The sequence below is a fragment of the Mirounga leonina genome, unplaced genomic scaffold (genome assembly GCF_011800145.1).
Source record: "Mirounga leonina isolate KUSES-001 unplaced genomic scaffold, KU_Mleo_1.0 Mir_165, whole genome shotgun sequence".
NCBI classification, from domain to species: Eukaryota; Metazoa; Chordata; class Mammalia; order Carnivora; family Phocidae; genus Mirounga; species Mirounga leonina.
The window spans coordinates 18,647,106-18,657,280 of record NW_023270415.1 but is presented as its reverse complement, the minus strand read 5'-3'; positions in this window follow the sequence as shown (position 1 = coordinate 18,657,280).

The following is a 10,175-nucleotide window of genomic DNA, read 5'->3' as shown; positions in this document are numbered from 1 at the left end:
TGGGATCCTAATCTGATAGGATTGGTGGCCTTATAAGAAGTGGGGGGTGGAGATCTCACATGCATGCACTGAGGAAAGGTCATACAAAGACACAGGGAGAAGGCAGGCATCTGTAAGGAAGAAGGTCCTCACCAGAAACCAAATTGGCCAGCACCTTGATCTCAGACTTCCAGGTTCCAGAACTGAGAAATAGATTTCTGTTGTTTAAGCTACCTAGTCTATGGTGTTTTGTTATGGCAACCCAAGTAGATTTAAGACTGGATCAATTGTGGGTTCTTTTATTCATTCATTCACTCATTCATTCATTCCTTCATTCAACAATTATCTCTCTATTTATTTATTTAATTTATTATTATTTTTTAAAGATTTTATTTATTTTATTTGACAGAGAGAATGAGAGAGAGAGCACATGAGAGGGGGGAGGGTCAGAGGGAGAAGCAGACTCCCTGCCGAGCAGGGAGCCCGATGCGGGACTCGATCCAGGGACTCCAGGATCATGACCCGAGCCGAAGGCAGTCGCTTAACCAACTGAGCCACCCAGGTGCCCTTTTTTTAAAGATTTTATTTATTTATTTGTCAGAGAGAGAGCGAGAGCAGGAACACAAGCAGAGGGAGTGGGAGAGGGAGAAGCAGGCCTTCCGCTGAGCAGGGAGCCCGATGTGGGACTCGATCCCAGGACCCTGGGATCATGACCTGAGCCAAAGGCAGACGCTTAACGACTGAGCCACCCAGGCGCCCAACAATTATCCCTCTTTTAGGCACTGGAGATTTAGCAATAGGTAAAGTTCTAGCGTTTGAGGAGCTTCTATTCCAGGGAGAAAAAAAAAATCAAAACAATAAATAAGCGTATGAGAAATGGTGGTCAGTGCTATGGGAAAAAATAAAGCAGAGTGTGGGAGTTAGAGGAGTGGGGAGTGGCTATTTTATGTAATGTGGTCATGGAAGGCCTCACTTATCAGATAACTCTTGAGCAGAGACCTAACGGAAGTGAACCATAGATTATCGGAAAGAGGAACCTAGGAAGAGGGAACAAGTGTAAAGATCTGGAAGCAGAGAACACTTGACAGGTTCAGGAAATAGCAAGGAGGTCAGTGTGGCTGGAGCTGAGCAGGCCAAGGACAGCATAGTTGAGTGACTGGGGGTAGATATATTACATAGACCCTTGTAGATTTGTGTTAGGACTCCGACTCCTACTCTGAGTAAAAGGGGGAGCCATTGAAAGGTGTTTGAATGTAGGAGTGATACGAATTGACTTCTATTACAGAAGAATCCCTCTTACTGTTGGCTAAATGGTGGTGAGATGGGGAAAAGGCCAGAAGCAGGAAGACTTGATGAAACTTATCAAAAGTTTTAGTTTATTTTGGTTTGGCTTTTAAAACAGCTAATGGATGCATCTTGGGGTGGGGGGCTCCCAGTGATGATTTTGTTCATATTCATGGGTTATTAACAGATGAAATAGAAAATAAGTTGCATTTTTATTTACACCCAGGACCTAGGATTTCCCGTTTGACCTTAGGTTTAGGATCTTTCTTTCTTTCTTTTTCAAATTTTTATTTAAATTCTAGTTAATATTGGTTTCAGGAGTAGAACTTAGGGATTTGTCACCACTCTAGGATCTAAGATTCTCTTTGGTTCTTCCACAAACTTCACCAGCCTGCTCAGTGACCTTTCTCTCTCTACCCTGATAGACCATGGATTTGCTTAATATCCTATATTGGCACTTTCTCCGTTCAATTCCACCCTGCCTTTTGGAGGAGTACTTCTCACACTTGAAGGCATATATAAGTCCCCTGGGGAGATTTTGTTAAAGTGCTGATTCTGATTTGGTAGGTCTGCGGTAGGGCACAAGGATTCTGCGTCTCTAGCCAGCTTCCAGTGCTACTTGTCCTTGGACAAAACTTTGAATAGCAAGATATTAGAGTATTCAAAGGATCCTACACATTTCAGATTTCTCGTGTGAGGAAAACAAAAATTGCATCAAACAGGTACAATGAGAAATTTATTCTTCAGTGCATTTCAATTGAGTGAGACTATGGGGGCCCAAAAAGGAAACTGAATTACTCTTTCTTCTTTTTTCCAGGCATTTTTTTTTTAATACATAGATACTCTGTTTTGAAGGGAAAGGGAATGATTTTTATTTTAATTGATTTTTATAATAGGCAATGCATTCACAGGATTCAAAATATACAAGATATAAAATGGTCTCCCAATTCGCACCCTGAACACCTAATTCCCCATTTCTGCATTCTTCTAAAAATATATTTACTTAGACTAAGTAACTACATGTGTGTGTTTGTGTATAAACTTTGCCCCATTTTTTCACAAATAAACTGCCTACTATTCTGAAGTTTACTGTTTTTATACCTAATAGAGATCATTTCATATCAGTACATTATTCTTTATTATGACTATAACATGCCATTAAATGGATGTACCATAGTTTATTTAACTAGTCTCAAAAATAATTTTAAATTAATATAATTGGAACTGACAACTCTAAAAACTGCAAGTGAAAACAAATTATAATCTAGTTTTCCAGCCATGGAGGAAACATATTTATACACAAGATTAAGACTAAATTGTTATTATTCCTATAATAAATTCAAATTTTTCTTAAATATTTCAAAAAAATAAAAGACTTAGCTACATTTCAGTGGTGATAATTAAAAAAGAAAACAATGTTGATATCTTCAGATATGTAAGGGATTCCCTTGGAATTATGAGTGTGTGTGTTAGGAAATTGCAGTAACTCATGTTAAAACAGTGATGAATCACTAAAAAGCTTTGAAAGTATGTAAGTGTTCATGGAGAATTCCAAAAACAGTAACTTATTACAGTGGAATTATTTATGCACTTAAGAGTCTTGCTTGCTTATATGTGAGTGGAATCATGTGTAATGATTCAGAAAATTCCATTCATGGCCTATCTATATGATTTAACCTCTTTACTAGCCAGACCTTCCTCTCTCCATTCCTGAATACCACTTATATTTTTCTACTGCTTGATATAGCAACTATGTTTCTTTCAATTACCTAAATTCAAATTACCTAATTCTCCAGAATTAGTCATCTCTATCTTATATCCAGTGGGATCTAATTCAGTCTTATAGAAGTAAAGTTGATATTTGGTGGTGTTAGAAGTAGAGGTTTTTTTTAAATTATAGATAAGAAAAATTGACTTTTTCTTTTTTGGGGGGGAAGCAATGAAAATGGCATTAAGCCTATTTTTATTTTTTTCTTTTTCTTTTTTTTTATTGACATATAATATATTATTCGTTTCAGGGGTACAGGTCTGTGATTTAACAGTCTTATACAATTCACAGCATTCACCATAGTACATACCCTCCCCAGTGTCCATCACTCAGCCATTCCATCCCTCCCAGCCCCCTCCACTCCAGCAACCCTCAGTTTGTTTCCTGAGATTAAGAGTCTCTTATGGTTTGTCTCCCTCTTGGTTTCATCTTGTTTCATTTTTCCCTCCCTTTCCCTATGATCTTCTGTCTTGTTTCTCAAATTCCTCATATCAGTGAGATCATATGATACATGTCTTTCTCTGGTTGACTTATTTCACTTAGCATAATACCCTCTAGTTCCATCCACATCATTGCAAATGGCAAGATTTCATTTTTTGATGGCTGCATCTTTATCCATTCAACTGTTGATGGACATCTTGGCTCTTTCCATAGTTTGGCTATTGTGGACATTGCTGCTATAAACATTGGGGTGCAGGTGCCCCTTCTGATCACTACATTTGTATCTTTGGGGTAAATACCCAGTAGTGCAATTGCTGGGTCGTAGGGTAGCTCTATTTTCAACTTTTTGAGTAACCTCCATACTGTTTTCCAGAGTGGCTGCACCAGCTTGCATTCCCACCAACAGTGTAGGAGGGTTCCCCTTTCTCCACATCCTCTCCAATATCTGTTGTTTCCTGACTTGTTCATTTTAGCCATTCTGACTGGTATGAGGTGGTAACTCATTGAGGTTTTGATTTGGATTTCCCTGATGCCGAGTGATGTTGAGCATTTTTTTCATGTGTCTGTTGGCCATCTGGATGTCTTCTTTGGAAAAATGTCTCTTCATGTCTTCTGCCCATTTCTTGATTGGATTAGTTGTTCTTTGGGTGTTGAGTTTGATAAGTTCTATAGATTTTGGATACTAGCCCTTTATCTGACATGTCATTTGCAAATATCTTCTCCCATTCTGTCGGTTGTCTTTCAGTTTCGTTGACTGTTTCCTTTGCTGTGCAAAAGATTTTTAATCTTGATGAAGTCCCAATGGTTCATTTTTGCCCTTGCTTCCCTTGCCTTTGACGATGTTTCTAGGAAGAAGTTGCTGCAGCTGAGGTCGAAGAGGTTGCTGCCTGTGTTCTCCTCAAGGATTTTGATGGATTCCTGTCTCACATTTAGGTCTTTCATCCATTTTGAGTCTATTTTTGTGTGTGGTGTAAGGAAATGGTCCAGTTTCATTTTTCTGCATGTGGCTGTCCAATTTTCCCAGCACCATTTGTTGAAGAGACTGTCTTTTTTCCACTGGACATTCTCTCCTGCTCTGTCAAAGATGAGTTGACCATAGAGTTGAGGGTCCATTTCTGGGCTCTCTATTCTGTTCCATTGATCTATATGCCTGGTTTTGTGCCAGTACCATACTGTCTTGATGATGACAGCTTTGTAATAGAGCTTGAAGTCCGGAATTGTGATGCCACCGGCTTTGCTTTTCTTTTTCAACATTCCTCTGGCTATTTGAGGTCTTTTCTGGTTCCATACAAATTTTAGGATTATTTATTCCATTTCTTCGAAAAAAGGTGATGGTATTTTGATAGGGATTGCATTAAATGTGTAGATTGCTCTAGGTAGCATAGACATTTTCACAATATTTGTTCTTCCAATCCATGAGGATGGAACGTTTTTCCATTTCTTTGTGTCTTCCTCAATTTCTTTCGTGAGTATTCTCTAGTTTTCTGAGTACAGATCCTTTGTCTCTTTGGTTAGATTTATTCCTAGGTATTTTATGATTTTGGGTGCAATTGTAAATGGGACCAACTCCTTAATTTCTCTTTCTTCTGTCTTGTTGTTGGTGTATAGAAATGCAACTGATTTCTGGCAGGATATAAAATCAATGCACAGAAATCAGTTGCATTTCTATACACCAACAACAAGGCAGAAAAATGGACTTTTTCTTAACAGTGATACGAATTTAAACACATGTGTGTATAGATTCATGAACCACACCATAATTAGGATACTAGACATTTCTCCCACTCCCCCTAAAAATTCTCTCTTGTGCTCCTTTTACAGACATCTCCTACTCCCCATACAACAGCTAATAACCACTGGGGGTTTTTTTGGTCCCTATAATTTTGCCTTTTTGAGAATGTCATAGAAATGCATAATACAGTATGAAACTTTTTGAGACTGTCTTTTTTCACTTAGCATAATATCTTTGAGATTCATCGAAGTTCTTGCATGTATTAAAATTTGTTCTTTTGTATTGCTGAGATCTATTCCATTGTATAGATGTACCGCCGTTTTAACAATTTGTTCAATGAAAGACCAGGAATTGTTTTCAATTTTTAGTGAATATGAATAGAATTTCTATAAACATATGTACAGGTTTTTGTGTGAACATAACTTTTAATTTCCCTAGTGTAAATATCCAGGGGTAGGATTGCTGAGTCTTTTCTTTTTCAACATTTCAACATGCTAAGTGTTTAACTTTATAAGAAACTACCAAAGTGTTTCCCAAGAATTTCTGACCCATTTTGCATTTCTGCCAGCAATGTGGGTTTAGATTATTCTTCATCCTCTCTGGCACTCTATATTATCAGCTTTTTAAACTTTAGTCACTCTAATAGATGTGTAATAATATCTCATTGTATTTTTAATTTGCATTTCTGTAATAGTTAATAATATAAACATCTTTTCCCATGCTTATTTGCCATTATATATACTTTAGTGAAATGTCCAAGTTTTTACCCATTTTTAAAATTAGGTGGTTTTTTTTTAATGAGTTTTAAGAATTTTTAAAATTTGTATTCTGAATGTAAGTTATTTGTCAGATACGTGATTTCAAATATTTTCTTACTTTGTAGCTTATCGTTTTATTCTCTTAACAGTGTCTTTCACAGAGCAAAATTTCAAATTCTGTGCAGTCTAATTTATCAATTTTTTTCTGTTATGAATCATGCTTTTGGTGTCATGTCTAAGAACTTTGGCCTAACCCCAACTCATGAAGATTTTATCCTAAAATTCTATAGGACTTTATCCTACCCCATGAAAGTTTTATAGTTTACATTTTAGATTTAGATCTATGCTATATTTTAAGTTCATTTTTGCATAAAGTATGACTTTTAGGCTAAAGCTTTTTTTTCCACATATGAGTGTCTAATTGTTTCAACATCATTTCTTGAAAAGACTATCGTTTTACACTGAATTGCCTTTGAACCTTTGTCAAAAATCAATTTTTATGAGTCTATATTTGGACTTTCCTTCTCTTCTGTTATCTGTATGTCTATCCCTTTGTTAATACCAGTGTCTCAATTATCACAAGTTTATATTAAGACTTTGTAGGTATTGTGATTCATCCAATTTTATTCTTCTTTTTAAAAATTGTTAGGGGAGGCAGGGGGAACAGTCCAATATGACAGTGTAGGAAGATCCTGAACTCCCCTCCTCCCACAGACACACTAAATCTACAGGTACAGATGAAATAATTCCCTCAGAAAAAGACTTGAAAACTAGCTGAACAGCTCCTTCACAACAAACAATAAAAGGGCAACATCAAGGTGGGTAGGAGAGGTGGAGATGCCTTCTCAACAAAAACCCAACACCAGCATGGCGACCCACAACTGGAAGGGATCTCACAAATCCAGGGCTTCTCCATGAAGAATGTGGGGTTTGTGCCTCATATCAGACACTCCAACCCTTGTGACCTGCGATGGAATGACCAGCCCCCATAATGTCTAGCTTTGAAAACAACAAGGCTCATATCCAGAAGACCCAAGGGGCTGTAAAAAACAGAGATACTTCTTTTCAAGGACTCACATAGGACTCACTTGTCCCAGGACCAGCACGAAGGCAGCATTTTGAAAAGTGCCTACGCTATACATGAAGGATACTATTTGCTCATCTTAAGACATCAGGAGCCTGTTTGGACTCTCTCTGGGGATGGAGGCTTTGGTACATACCATTTTCATGCTCTCCCTCTACCTGAATAATGCGGGCAGGCGTACTTCTGCCCTGAGCTCTCCTGCTGTCTTGCTAAAGCCAGCAGACATTCCTTTGCCTTGTGCTCTCCTATGGCTTGTGAAAGCCAGTGGGTGCAAAACAGGTACACCCCAGCCCTGTGCTCTCCCACAGCTATGCAAAAGCTAGCATGTGCACACGGTACACACAGAGCATGCTCCTTGATTGCCTGGCGCTGGTGGCCAAAGGGTCTTGTGTTCCTGAGTCCCACATGACTATAACAATCAGACAAAGTTCTTAGAAGGCCACCAAACCCAAAGCACCAGATAGACAGCAGACCGAAACTCCCAGTTTTCCTGTGAAAAGAGTTCCTCTCAGAGAATGTAGGCTATCTTTGCACTCTCCCTTGGCCTCAATTCAGCTTGCTGGTATCTCCCAGAAAGGATCTTATACACTCATGTGAAGCCCTGATTTTTCCAACTGTCACCCAGGAGACACCACCAGATTTTCTGGTCTGGAGACCAGCAGGGTTTATGATTGCAGTCCCATAGGATTATATGTGTTTGCATACTTTAAAAGCTACTGCCTGAAGGTCTAGCTTCCAATCAGCCTAAAACTAGCTGCTGACCAAAATCTTTCCCTTTGGAACACTGAAAAATCTTGGCACACCCTCACCAACTGGGAACAATAAAGAATAAGTCAGACTGCTTAGAAAATCACAAAGATTTGCAAGAAAACCAAGGTTAGGGTAAAGTTGAAAGATAAGGTCCATCTCCTATACAAAGTCCCTCCTTCATGACTGGGAGACATAGCTGTTTCACCTCATATAGAGAAACAGAGTCCAGCAGAAGGAGGAAAGAGAAGAATATGTTCCAAACATAGAACAAGATAAAACTTGAGGAAAAAAACCTCAATGAAATGAAGATAAGTCATTTACCTGATAGAGTTCAAAGTAATGGTCAAAAATATGCTCACCAAATTCAGGAGAAGAATAGATGAGAATTTCAAAGAGATAGAAAAGATAAAAGAGTACCACACAGAAGTCACGTGCTTAAAGAAGACAATAATTGAACACCAAAATATACTAGAGAAGTTCAACAGAAGACTAGATGCAGCAGAGGAAAGAATCAGTGATCTAGAAGATAGGGCAGTGGAACTCAGCCAAAGAGAACAACAAAAAAGAAAAAAGAATTTAAAAAGTAAAGATAGCTTAAGGGACCTATGGAACAACATCAAGCAGAGTAACATTCACATCATAGAGGTCCCAGAGGGAGAAGACAGAAGGGGGCAGAAAAATTACTTGAAAAAATAATGCCTGAAAACTTGCCTAATCCAGGGAAGGAAAAAGTCATCCAGATCCAGGAATCCCTGAAAGTTCCAAATGAGATGAACACAAAGAGATCTACAGCAAGACACATTATAATTAAAAAGTCGAAAGTTAAAGAGAATCTTAAAAGTAGCAAGAGAAAAACAACTTTTTACATACAAGGGACCCTGATAAGATTTCCAGCAGATTCTTCAACAGAAACTTTGCATGCCAGAAGAGAATGGCACAATACATTCAAAGTGCTAGAATTAAGATCCTTCTACCCAGCAAAATTATCTTTCAGATTAGAAGAAATAAAGTTCTCTATACACGCAAAAGCCAAGGGAGTTTATCACCACTAAACTAGACTTACCAGAAATGTCAAAGGGACTTGTTTAAGCTGAAAAGAAATGGCATTAATTAGTAACAAGAAAACATATGAAAGTATAAATCTCAGGGGTAAAGGTAAATATATAGTAAAGTTATGGATTAATCACTTATAAAGCTAGTGTGAAGTTTAAAAGACAAAAGTAGTAAAAATAACTGTAATACAATCAGTTAAGGTAGACACAAAATAAAAAGATGTAATATGTGACATCAAACATAAAATATGGGAGGGGGAGAGTAAAAATGTAGAGTCTTAGAATGTGTTCAAACTTAAGTTGCTATGAACTTAAAATAGACTCATACATACAGGCTGTTATATGTGAACCTTATGGTAGCCACAAAGCAAAAACCTATAGTAGATACACAAAAGATAATAAGAAAGGAATTTAAGCATATCACTAAAGAAAGTCATCAAACCACAAGAGAAGAAAGCAAGATAAGGAAAATGGAAGTGAGAGGAATTATAAAAGTCAGAAAACCATGAACAAAAAGGAAATAATAATTATTATATCACCCAATCTACAGATTCAATGCAATCCTCATGAAAATCCCCATGACATCTTTCATACAAATGGAACAAATAATCCTAAAATTTGCACAGAATCACAAAAGACCTCAAATAGCCAAAGTAATCTGGAGAAAGAACACAACTGGAGGCATTATGCTCCCTGATTTCAAACTATATCACAAAGCTAAAGTGATCAAAACAGTATGGTATTGCTAACAGTCTTAACACAAAAACAGACACACACATCAATGGAACAGAGTAGAGTCCAGAATTAAAACTATGTGTATTTGGTCAATTAATTGACAACAAAGGAACAAGAATAAGCAATGGGGAATGGACATTCTCTTTAATATTTGGTATTGGGAAAACCAGACAACCACATGCAAAAGAATATAACTAGACTACAATTTTAGACCATACACAAAAATTAACTCAAAGACTCAAATGTAAGACCTGAAAACCTAAAGCTCCTAGAAGAAAATGTAGGCAGTAAGCTCCTTGAACTTTGTCTTGGTGATGACTTTATAGAACTAACTCTAAAAGTAAAGGCAATCAAAGAAAAACAAAAAACAAAAAACAAGTGGGACTATATAAACTAAAAAGCTTCTGGGGCGCCTGGGTGGCTCAGTCGTTAAGCGTCTGCCTTCGGCTCAGGTCATGGTCCCAGGGTCCTGGGATCGAGCCCCACATCGGGCTCCCTGCTCGGCAGGAAGCCTGCTTCTCCCTCTCCCACTCCCGCTGCTTGTGTTCCCTCTCTCGCTGTATCTCTCTCTGTCAAAAAAAAAAAAAAAAAA